The sequence below is a fragment of the Triturus cristatus genome, chromosome 3_2 (assembly GCF_964204655.1).
Source record: "Triturus cristatus chromosome 3_2, aTriCri1.1, whole genome shotgun sequence".
Lineage (NCBI taxonomy): Eukaryota > Metazoa > Chordata > Amphibia > Caudata > Salamandridae > Triturus > Triturus cristatus.
In genome coordinates, this window is record NC_140584.1 from 245,527,508 (window position 1) to 245,541,055 (window position 13,548).

Below are 13,548 nucleotides of genomic sequence, written 5' to 3' on the forward strand. Positions count from 1 at the left end.
TTGAAAGATCAAGCAGGATCAGGGCAGACATGCAGGCCGTATGGCATGCTGTCTGACATTTTTCTGTCTGATATTGAGTTTTTCTTGTGGGGCTCCCATCCCTGAGTCATGGAAAGGCACCATTGTAATACCCATTCACCAAAAAAGGTGACAGCTCAAACCCCAAAAACCATAGGTCAATAAGCCAAATTGACTATGTTAAAAAAAAGTCTTCTGCCACTGTCTCCTTGCCAAGATCCAGGACTGGATGCTAGAGATGGATATTCTTAGCCTCTTTCAAGCAGGATTTCGGATCAAAATTTCAACCATCTACTAGGACTTTTGCTTTCTATTGATCTTTTGGTGCACTTTTATTATTGGCAAGGACAACTTGTACGTTGCCTTTATTGAACTTAGATCTGTATTCAATTTGGTTCAACGTTCTACTCTATGGAAGGTCTCGCCTGCATTGAAAATGCCCCAGAATCTCTTGTCCTTGCTGACATGTCTCCATGAGAGTAACTTTTCCCATATCAGGTTGGGGTATCAGGAAAAAGTGTCTGACAAATCCCAGCCCTTAGAGGCATTCACCAGGGTTGTGTACCAGCTCCCACACTTTTCTCTTTGTTTATTAATGATATTGTTTCTTTCCTAGCCCAGGTTGAAGCATATGCCATTTTGCTGATGGCATGCTGCTGATCTCCAAGACCCGAGCGGGCTACAAAATCTCCTACATCGCTTTGAGGGGATCTGTATCACCCAGGGTCTCGAGATCAATACTACAAAACCTAAGTTGATGTAATGTTAACCCTCATAAGTCTTTCAGGGAGAATATTGTCCTGGGGGATACTCCTTTAGACGGTGGACTTAACAAAGCCACTATAAAGCTTAAACAACTTAAGGGGCATTACACAAAAAATACGGTCCCTTATACACTAAACTTATTACAACAAACTTCGCATATATGAGGCTAAGGTTTTGGGGCCCTTTTTGTATGGGGTGTGTTAGACCTAGTACCATTGGCGTGAGTCTCCCTTCCATTTTTACTTATTGCCTCCTCTGTTTTTGATCGGCTTTGCTGGTTTAGATGCTTTGGGCACTGTGCCACTGCTATTCAGTGCACAGTGCAAGTGCTCCCTATGTTAAATTGATGTAATGATTAGTGACTCCATGATTGGGTTATTTGATTTACTTGTAAGACCCTAGTACAGTGCACCATGTGTGCCCAGGGCTTGTAAATCAAATGCTGATGGTGGGCCTGCAGCACTGGTTGTGCCACCCACAGAAGCAGCTTGTAAAGTGTGTCTCAGACCTGCCATTGCAGAGCCTAGGTGCAGTCTGGTACTCCCATGCTGACTGACCAAGTGCACCCACTTGCCAGTCCCTAAACCTTCCCTTATCTTCATATCAGTCACCCCTATGGTAGGTCCAAGGGCAGGGTGCATTGTACGTATAAGGTAGGACATGCCCTGGTGTTTGTGTCATGTCCTAATAGTGAATTACAGCCATTTTTGTTTTTCACTATTGCAAGGCTACTTGTTCTCCATAGGCTAGAATGGGCAGTTTGATTATTACATCTTATAATCCTAACTGACTCAGGGAACATGGTAGAAATTCGAATTTAGTATGCCTGAACTCAGAATGATAAAATACATCTTTTAGTAAAGTTGGTTTTAACATTCTGTGTTTGAAAATACCACTTTTAGAAAGTAGGTATTTTCTTGCTTAACTGTCCAAGCCTGCCTCCGCTAGGTTGTGTATTGTGTGTCTAGTTCCGTGAGTGACAAGGGCTGGGGATTCCAGGGGAGAGGGGGAGAAAGCAAAGGGCTGAATAGGAAGATCTGCATGTAGGTGGGTGGGAGAAGTTGCACCTGGGACCTAAATGGGGCTGTACCTTCCCTCCACAATGCTGGCTCCACCTCCTGTGGTGTGTCTGATGTCTCTGCCCTGCACTCTGAAAGGAAAGAAGAAGTCAGGTAAACAAAGTGCTCCAGGACTGACCAGAACTGGTTTGGACTAGGCAAAGGCCTCTCTGCCTTCAGAGAACAAAGAGAAAAGTAGTATAAATATGGGGACCCAAACCCCAAGACTTTAGATCACTTCTGGAACAACAACAAGAAACCTCTGCCTAGGAGAAGAACCAAAGTATGCTGTAGGAGTGGACTGCCCTCCACTGCCAGTCTGCTGTGTTGCTGGGTTGGCCTACAGTGGTGTCTTCAGTGCCAAGGAGAGGAGAAAGAACTTTGTGTATACTTCATCATCTTGTAGAATATTTCTCCAAGGGCTTGAACTTGCCTCCTGCTGAAGTCTCAGGAACAACAGACTTCACCACCAGCCCCCCTCTGAATTTCCTTGCTGGGAATTCTTTCTGCAGAAGCCTGCGTGCCGCTGGGAGCTGGAAGCGCGACGCACCGAGAAGAAGCGTGTTGCCGCCGCAGCTGTCGTCATCGCATCGTCGGAGAAGCGTGCCGCCGCCGCATCTCCCAGAAGTGTGCCTTCGTCGCAGCTGTCTGCTGTTGCATCACCGGAGAAGGGCGTCGCAACCGTGAGGGTCGCCGTCGCATCATCGTAGAAGTGTGTCGTAGGGCCTGTTGTGGTTCCAAAGTACGAGAGTCGCCGCAAGGCTGCCAGGGCGTGTCGCATCGTCTCAACGTCGTCGCATCAAGGGCGCCATCTTATCGCATCGCACCGGATTTTCGCATCACATTGAGGTGCCATCTTGCCGCATCGCAACCGGGCTGCAGCACGAGAACCTACACATCAACTCCTCTCCTGTAAAGATCAAGATGCATCCCCTACTCTGCACAAGCATTGAGGCACGACACATCGTCTCCCCCAAAGCAAGGAACCGACGTATCTCCAACACTGCAAGCCTTTTGTTTATTTTGCTGAGAACTGTGTCGCATTTACCAACAACTTGAACTAAGCTAATTCTACCATCTTGAAACCAATTCAAAGTACAGTATTGTGGATTTTTGTCGTTTGTGGTCTTGTGTTAAGTCGATATAAAGAATACTTATTTTTATAAAACCTGTGTGGTGTCCATCTGTAGTGTTTTCACAAATGTATGTGTTCACAAATGCTTAACACACTGCCTCTGAGATAAGCCTGTCTGCTCGTGCCAAGCTACCAAGGGGGTGAGCAGGGGTTGGGTTATCCAGTAGTGTAATCCCCTTTCCCTGACTTAGAAGCAAGGGTCCCTATTTGGTCAGAGGTACCTACCTCTGCCAACTAGAGACCCCCAGTTCTAACAGGGTGGCATTTTGGGGTTCTTCTAATACTGGTTTGCTTGCAAGTGCTGAAATCAAATTTTTACGCAGTTTAGCCTTACTCCCCCCTAGCACGCCATGAACCCACTTCACCTGGACATGGGATTACGTAGTATAGTCTACTATGGACCACCCCAGAACTTGTGTACCATACAATAGCCCATCAGGATGTAATGGATATTGACCGATTCCACAAAGCTTTGTGACGTGTGGATATTATAGAGTCACTGTTGCTTCTAGGGATGTCAGATCTCTAGGAACACCCTACTTGTTCTACTTTTCTGTCTATACACTCACTGAGGTTGTCTTATTGGGCAGCTGTAGCAGTCAGTGACTTTAGAAAGGCTGAGCCCTCTAAACTGGTTAAGGACTTCCTTGTTTTCATATCCTTGAGTGAGTATGAGCCATACTGGGATCAGCTGACTGTCTCTATAGACAGGAAGTTATTCTTCCACTATGCACTCTTCCACTGAGAGTATTTACAACTAGGTGGTCAGGTGGGGTCACTGATGCATGCCCCATCTGTTTCCCTACTGCAGAGAGTGTCACACATGTATTTTTTGCCTTCTAACCTAGGCTCGCCCTACAAAACATGGCTAGCTTCTATCTGCAGACGCTTGGGTGTACATAGCCACTCTGCCACCCTTGGCATCCAGACATCAGACTGAACCTAATGTTTGCTATCCTAATAGCCATCTTTTTGGGTGCCATGTGAATACTCCGAAGGAAGGTGCTGATGCCCATTGGCACCCTAAGTGTCACCCTGTTTTACTTTTCTTTCTTTGCTATGTAACAGTTGCAATTTTATTGACAACCTCTGAACCAAACCCCCATTTTCTGTGCAGGTCCCTTTTATATTATGTATTTTTGCATTGCTATTGGATGGTAATCACAGGAAACAAGAACCTTTCATACTGCAAATTTACAGTTTTAAAACAATTATTATTGTGTATTTAAACTCTATTTGTACGTTTGTGGCCCTGGTGGCAGAAATAAGGTCATTTTGATGATGATAATGTGACTCCCATTGAAAAATTGAGATGGCAATTTCAGACAGATGCTAGGAGTGAGTACCTCTGCTGCTCATGCATGCTTTTGCTGTCATATTTACTTTTCTGACCAGGAATTCAGAAACAATTACATGAAAAGTAAATGCCAAAGGAGAAACCTAATTGCCTCCAACTTCTTCCAGTTAGAGGAGTGGCTCTAATATTCAGGACACTAATGCCCATGTAGATCTGTGCCCCTAATGTAGCCCTCAACTGTGCCCACTGGCATTGGGTTGGGTGACAGATCCTTATGCAACTCTCCAAGTACTGATAATCCAGCCTCCAAGATGCAGGCATATGGGACACCACAAACCCTTGGTGAAAGTTTGTCCAGGTCACCGGAAAAAAGCATCCTGGGACCGGTTTCTGGGTAATCAGCCGTCATCCGGTCCAGGGAAGACATGGCTTGGCAGTTCGGGCTGGACTGTTCCCATGAGGCACAGGGTCAGACTGATTTGCATATGGCCATGTCTGAACTAGGGTGGCGGAGTGAGCTAAAGAATGGTAATGGATTAAACCCAGATCAGTTGACTGGGGGTGATTGCTTGCAATGTTCAACACTCCGTCCATCATCCCCTTTAGTTTTGCTTTGAATGTGGAAAGGAGACAGACAAAATCTTCCCTGGTTATCGTGGCTCAAAACGCTTTCTTTTGGACTTGGAAGATTGGTACTGATGCTTGTTGTCTTCTGCAGAACATGAAGTTGAAAAGAAAAACTCTTACACTTGTAGAAAAGGGCATGCTTCCTTTCCTTGAACATCAATGTTACAATTATCAGAATACTTCAACAAAAGTGGTGTAAGCGTCATTCGTGCCTGTCCACAATGCCAATTTATTATCAGCATATGTCTTCTTCAGGGCACTCTAATTATCTAAATCATCAGCTAGCATTAACAGAAGTAGGGTGTGGTAGCTGGGCAACATATCTGCATAGGCATAGAATACTATAATGGCATCTGGTAGGTCAAAACCAGATGATGGCATGTGTTATGGTTTGAGGGATCAGTGGCAGTTGTACTGTAAAGACTGATGAATAGATAGATGCGATCTCTTTTAAAATAAAACAACACAGTAACCTGTATGTGTTATTCATAAAGCTGTTTTCCTGAATTGCCACCTATGGCCCATCAGGGTTGCCAACACAGAGTAATTAGTCAAAAGATGATGACGTTCATTTTCTAAATCCCCCAAACGATGCATCTCCTGCATAATTCTGGAAACAACAATGTGATCTAAGTCAGTGAGCTCTCAAAGAGTAATTGCTTTATAATTCGTAAGAAAAGGAAAGAGGAGCCCCGAGATCTGTCATACTGCAATATGAAGCAGTGGAAGAAACCTTCCATTGATCAGCTAAAGAAACTACAACGTTTAATTGCAGATGCAGGACACACTCCCTCCAAGCAAAAGTACTTGCCACTTCTGCAAGGGCCCACCTTCTGCGGTAACAGTGAATGCAATGTGAAGAGAAGTAGTTATCTCCTCTCCAACACTCACTAGCTAAGAGCTGAAATTTTGTACTCTACCTGACAGAATGGTTACTAGAAGAAAAGTAGAGGAACATCCGGATCAGCTCCTAGCCCTCCTTTGCTCCCCTTCAGAAGAAGAGCCAGTTGAACTCCTGAATCAGCATTCTGCACCTCCACCGTCCACAAAATGCCACAAAATGCCATGCAGCATCCCAGTTGGGAATCTAATACTGTTTAGGTTTTTTGTTTGCTTTATTTTCCAATAAATTAATCACATCTTGTGTGCCGACCTGAATACTCACACCCATCCACTGAAAGCAGTCCAAAGAGGTAGTAACGATGAACATTAAATACTGGTACTCACTGTTGTTCCAGAAGCAGGATGTCATGAATCATGCCTCTGGCAGTCAACAGCACATGCCACAATGAAGCTGTGAGACCCCAACTCTACCTCTAAGTGGTTGGACATCCTTGCAATGCACATCTTGCATATTTGGCTGACATTTAGGACTGTATATCAACAAACCTCCACAGTAAGCCTGCTTTATAGAATCAGTGGTAACACTAAGAAAATCCACATCAGCCCCCAGACAGGTAAACCAGACCTTTGCCTGTAAGAACCACCTTACTTCTGCTGCCAGGGTTGGCCTGACCCTCTCTTGATCGGAGAGTCCCATTGAAACAATAGCAAATTGTGTCCCAAACTGCTAGCCACAATCCATGGAGAAAAAAATAAGTAGGAGGTAAAAAGATATATAAATATCCGGAGGACCTCCCAGACACACAAAGACAAGTGGTGCCTGCTCAGAAGACAGACAAAATAAGATGTCTTCTGGGTAGGTGGTCCTTCGTTTACCTTTAAGAAGGTGAAGGATGAGCTTTAATTTTGATGAGATAGAACTGGCAGGGTGTCTGTAATGGGACGTGAGGCTTCATAAAATATGTTTTATGTACTTATACATTGGTAACATGCTTAGCATTTTATTACTAGAGGGCAATTTCAGAGTACATAAGCAGGCATCCTTCTTATGACTGATAAACAAGGAGAGGCTTAAACAAATAAAATGACCACCATGATGTGAGCAAGTAAAACAAAAGAAAAAAACTATTTGTAAATTGAAGTGCAGAATTTTGCTGACTGCATTCACCAAATTGCCTTTTTCCTGCAATTTTATGTATCAAAATCTGCCGTGGGAGTGAGTGAGACTTACAGTAAGAAAGAGTACTTTCCTGCCCCTTGTTCTAATGCCATCTTGCAGAAACGTAGTTCTTTGTACTTAAATGAACACACGGACCCATTTTTTTTACTTAATAGAATTAACCGTGGGAACTATTTTTAGCCAAGGTTCAACTTTATCCATGTATTTTAATGTGGGAAAAGTGTGTCCTTTTCCCTCTGCTAATGTTTGATGTATTCCAGCCCTCCTGTGAGTGTGTTTGAGTATCTGGGGTCTCTGGAGCGTAGGAGCACTTCCTCTCCGATTCCCTCTGTTTTCTTTCGTGAAAATGACATTCCTAAGCTGTTTCACTTTCTGACAGGAAATGGGTCCTCGCCAAAAATGATTAAAGTCCAAGAAAAAAAATAACAGTTCGAAAGCTGAAGCAGTTCTTTAGGAGTCCCACGTTTGACATTGTTTCAAACACATTTGAAATATTGTTTAATAAATTTGAATAATACCTACGCTGGGAAAATGCTTTTAAGCGCACTGTGCCAGCTTTCCGAATTAGGGATGTGAGAGGCTGCCCAACTCAAATGACACACTAGGGCATATAGTGTTACACATGTATGTAATGCAGCTCTTTTATGACATTTCTAAACTGCACTTTCATTAGTTAGTGGATTATTACAAATATGAAGGGCGAACTCTATTCTAATTTAAAATAAATGCCATAAAACACCGTGCCCTGAATTTTAGTGCACAGATCCACATTTTTTTAAAATATTTTTTTGTACATATTTTGGTCGTTGATTCCTATATTAAAGAAAGTTCCTTCAGTCACAATATCTTTCTAGAGTAAACTGTATTTGAATATTAAACTAATCAGGGTGGTTACTGCTTTGTTTAATGTCTTTAAGCTGGACCTTCAAAATGGACTATCATGAAAGATGATTAGATGACTTGGGGCCAGATGTATCAAACAGTTCTACCCATTCTGTGTCTATGGGAAAATGTGTTCGTACAGCAGGTCCCTGGTGTTTCCAGTTTGCATGATAGGTGACTTTCTGGAGCCTACCTTCATTTCCAGAGATTCGCTGGGCCCAGTTCACTAACAAAAGTGTCAAAGCAAGTATAGCGATTTCCTCTCCTGCTTCAACATGCTAGTATAGTATGCTTTCATCGAATTCACACAAACTTTTAAGGATACACTTTGAAAGCTGCACCAGTCCAATGTTTTCATACATACAATAGGGAAAGTCACATTAGTTTTTGCGTTGTAGCATTTCCGCTGTGGAATTGTAAGCACACTAACAGTAACATTGTGCAATAGCACATGTCTTTTTAGTTTTTCTTTTGTACTTGGGATACATTTTTACCCAGGAGAGGTACTTTGCCTGGATTTTTCCTTTCGCTTACCTTCCTACCCTAGAAATTGATTCATGCCTCCTGTTAGAAAAATCATATCTCAACTCATATGAAGGGTGGGAAAGAGTGAGAAGGACGCTGCAGTTGCCATGACAAACTTGTGTATTTTTGGGCATTCTCAAACTTTCAAGACAAGCCTCTGCTTGACAAAAATATCCTTGCATGCTTATATGTTCATATAAGCATGCTCATCACAACTTTGAACTTGTACAAGACCCTTATACTGCTGAACTTATTACCAGTATGAATGCGTTAGGTCTAAATCAGTTAGTGACCGGCCCCACTCATTCTGCCGGCCATACCCTGGATCTTTTATTCACTAATTCCAATAAAATAATGATTGACTGTTCTGTACCTGTTCTCTGGTCGGACCATTTCAAGATCTATTTCCATATTCAACGTACCTCACTCACACCACAACCTAGTAAAGATCCTATCATGAGTAGACCTTGGAATAAGATCAGCCCTGAAGCATTTTTTTCTCACTTTCTCCCTCCTCCCATTGAACCTCTCAATGATCCTAACCTGGCAGCCATCAACTTAGACCTAGCCATCACGACAACTCTCGATATAATTGCCCCAGTAAATCAAACAGATGTCCCAATAAACTGTCCCCGTGGTTCACTATGGAACATAAGACCATGAAACTTGCTGTAAGAGCTCGTGAACGCAAATGGCAGTACACCAAAGATCTCAGTGACGATTGCATTACAAAAAACTTCATCGCCAATATATGTGCGACATAGCTCTAGCCAAAAAAGTCTACCTGGGGAATAGGATAGATCAGGCTTCAAATTCGCACAAAGAACTCTATAAAATAGTCAAAGAGTTCTCTAATCCTTTAACTTGCCAACCTGTCACAAACGCGTCTAGGGAATGGGCTGACACCCTTTCGTCTTTTTTTCACAATAAAATAAATGATATTTACAAATCATTTATCAATTTTTCTGTCCCTACCCTATCTCCTGAGTCGTCCATCAACATAGCCATGCCCGCCCCCATTACTACCCTAAATCTATTTCGCCCATTTACAGATGATGAAGTTACTCTCACCATGAATAGAATCAAGTCTGGCTCCCCTATTGATCCAGCTTCTTCTCCAATTTTATCTAAAATTGCGCCTATTTTGATCCCTCACCTGACCAAAATGTTTAATCTTTCACTTGCTCACGCAACGGTACCTTCACACTGGAAAGAAGCCATCGTCAGACCGATCCTGAAGAAGCCCTCTGCCGATCCATCTCAACCTCTAAATTATAGGCCTATTTCCCTTCTCCCGATGTTTGGTAAGATCATGGAATCCTTAATCAACATCCAACTCACCAAACACCTTGAGTCTAATAAATTATTAGACCCGTCCCAGTCAGGATTTAGGGCGTTCCACAGCACCGAAACAGCCCTACTTGAAATGGTTGATAATATTAGGCTAGCTTTAGATGCTAAACAATCAGCCATTTTAATATTACTCGATCTAGCTGCTGCCTTCGACACCATCTCACACAGCATTTTGATTGAACGGCTGACAGAGGTTGGTGTCGAAGGCTCAGCCCTGGCATGGATCAAAAGCTACCTGACTTGTCGGAGCTCTAAGGTCCAGATTGGCAAATTTTCATCAGCCAATCAGGAAGTTGATAAAGGTGTACCCCAAGGCTCTATCTTGAGCCCCACGCTTTTTAATCTTTTTGTCTCCCCTCTTGCAAGATTAATTAAAGCTTTTGGATTTGAGACCGTGTCTTATGCAGACGACACTCAAATCCTTATCACCTTGGGACCTAATTCCATCAACATCAAACATAGGTTCCAAAAATGCATGCTAGCAGTAAAAGATTGGATGTCAAACAACTATCTTTTACTTAATGCAGCAAAGACGGAGATTGTGCTTTTCGGAAATGCTCATAAGCATTGGTCTGACGAATGGTGGCCACCACCGTTGGGTACCTGTCCTTCTCTCAAGACAGCAGCCCGCAATTTAGGGATAACGCTTGACAATAAACTTACCTTGGCAGATCATATCAATAACATCTCTCACACCAGCTTTGGACTCATGCGCAACCTAAAGAAAATTTTCAAGTGGATCCCTCTTTCCTCTCGTTTGCCTTTAATCCAGGGACTAATTATTAGTCGCCTGGATTACGGCAATGCCCTTTTCGCCTCTATAAACGAGAACCTCCTTAACAAACTCCAGGTCCTTCAAAATACTGCAGCCAGAATGGCTCTAGATTTACCTACTCGCACCTCTTCTGCCCCCTGTTTTAAGGCGCTCCGTTGGCTCCCCATTAAAAAACGCATTACGTTTAAAATGTGCTGTCCAGTCCATAAATCTCTGAACGGCAATGGCCCAGCCTATCTAGCTAACAAACTGACAGAATACCGTCCGGCCAGAATACTCAGATCCTCCAGCTTGCACCTTTTAGCGGTTCCCAAAGTGCGAACTGTCAGAAACGGAGACAGATCCTTCTCCAAAATCGCTCCCGAAAGCTGGAATACTCTTCCACTTCACATTAGACTGGAACTCAGCCATCAGAAATTCCGCAAACTCCTGAAAACATGGCTTTTCTAAACCGGCGTGACTTATCCTTAACATCTGAGTAACTGCTGGCGCTATGAGACCTTCGGGTGATATATACGCCTTGCAAATACCAATACATAGACATAGACATAGTAGCAGCATATATTCTGTTGGAGCAAAGGGATATGGGGAACATTATTTTAGGGGAAGAAACTCAGTCACTAAAATTTCTAGCCAAAGGGCAATTCTTTTCAATACTTTAAATGTCTAGGGATGGGCAAACACCAGAATTGTTCATTAGTTACCGTTTTAACTTGTAGTAGCAGAATAAGTGGAGCAAAGGGCTACTTGTACCCTCCACCAAGAAAAAAAAATTGATGGGTCAGAGCCCCCTTCGGGTATATGAAACAAGTGCTCAAAGTCTGAGTTGGACGATTTTGGATGGATGCAGTTGGATGTGGTACATCGACAGGAACCACATGCATACATCAATAATTCCTGGTATTCAAATCTGCCACTTGAAGGATATAAATGAATTCTATGAATTCTGTATCCCTCTACACGTTGAGGTACACTAATGTTTCAATGTTTTTTAGTACAGTTAAGAGTCCAGTTTGAGGAACTTTGCATAGCCTACATCACAAGGCAACAACTATCCTGAGCAGAAAGCTGATACAGTGCCTGGAAAATGGTCTTCTGTGAAGAAGTTTCTACTTGGTCATTCTTAAATTCTGTTAAGAAGTGGAGACATGACATTTTCAGTGCAAATCTGTCACACTTCGAAAGGAATTCCTTTGATATTCAGTCAGATTTAAGATATGCATTTATGTATGTATGGGAATTAGTATACCACAGATCAAGCTGGTGAGCAAAGGAGCACTAAACATAATGGATAAAGTTCAGTGAACATTTGAGATAAATAACAGAGAAAAAAGGTGACAGTGTGTACATAGAGGATGAGGTGTCAATGCTCAGTGAGATTTGTGCATGTTATAGGTTGCTGACCAAACTATATCTCATGTATTTCAGTGTTTCAATAGTTTTTTTAAACTTAGTTCACGTCTCATTCCAACACCTAACTATAAGATCACCTATGATTTTTGCAGTGCTTTTTCATGTAAGTTAGTGTCTGAAAACCTAACCTAAGTATAGCGCTACTTTAACCTTTGTTATTTTCATTAAATGTTTTGGGTTGTTCTAAATTGGAACAATGGCCAACTCTTTGCATGCAGAAAACCACAGCTGACCACATCCTTTGGTCGTGTGCAGTAGGGGTTTGTCATAGGGCCTGGTCTTCAGCCAGTACTTGTGAATCTGCTGCTCAGATCCTGAACCCAAACACTATGCAGTGTCCAATGTCCACTCTGCACAGTCTTTGTCCATACACACTAGGAGTGGGATGCAGGGCTTGGCATTTGAACATGCTTTAGCCTGACTCCTCATGAGTGGCCAATCCCCATCGTGCATGACTTTCGTCTGTGTGCAGCAGGGGTTGGCAATGGGGCTTGGTCTTTGGACAGCTCCAGCACCCAACTTATGGTGAGCAAACAACCTCCATTGTACATGGGCCAACACCCTACCCTCCGTGTGTGCCTAAGTCAATTCCCTCTTTTATACGTTTTGTGTATACCAGGGTACTCTTGCGCAACCCATGCCATAAGTATCAGTCCCGTTGGTACTGGGGTGCCTTGTGGAAGCTGGGACTGCAACGTAGTATCATGGGGCTGAAGCTTGCATCGGTTCCTGTGACAGTACCTCACAAGAGACCAGTGTTCTTACAAAAGATTTGATGTGCAATGTCACAACTGTTCTTGTAAATAGTATTATTTTACATGGTATAATAAAAAACAGAAATAAGCAGTGCATGGATAAGGCACGAGTTACAGTTAATGCAGTGTGGCTACAAAGTTGAATATCACGTGTATGGAGGTGTGCAAATCATAATAATTTGAAGATGTTGCGTAAATTATAAATGAAAGGTTTAAGCATAATTTTAAAAATTTTAATTTCTATGTACTTTAACTTTTGTATGTAGCTAAAGAATAAATAAAGTTGTATTAATTTATTGGTGGTGCATAAATTATAAATATATGGTATAGCTATAAATGAAGAATTTCTAATGTTTGTGTATTTTGAGTTTGGTTTGTAGAGAAAGAATAAATAAAGTTTGCCTAACCTCAACAAATATTCAACTTTAGGGTTTTTCATTGAATTTCAATATTTTTTCTTTCTAACTAAAAACTGTGAAATTGTAGGGCCCGATTCACAGAACTAACTTAAGACAAAATCCTAAACTTACTACCATTTTGGTATTCACAGAAGGCACTTACTCATTTTGGTATTCACAGAAGGCACTTACTCATTTCGGTATTCACAGAAGTTAGGAGTCCTAACTTTAGGACTCCTAAATGCCTTCTGTGAATACCGAAAGTCTTAAAATTAGGATTTTTCTCAGTTTAGTAGTAGTATAGTTAGGACTCCTAACTTTAGGACTCCTAAATGCCTTCTGTGAATACCGAAAATCTTAAAATTAGGATTTTTCTCAATTTAGTAGTCCTAAATCTAAACTTAGGACTACTAAATTGAGAAAAAATCCTAATTTTGAGACTTTCGGTATTCACAGAAGGCATTTAGGAGTCCTAAAGTTAGGAGTCCTAACTATACTACTACTAAACTGAGAAAAATCCTAAT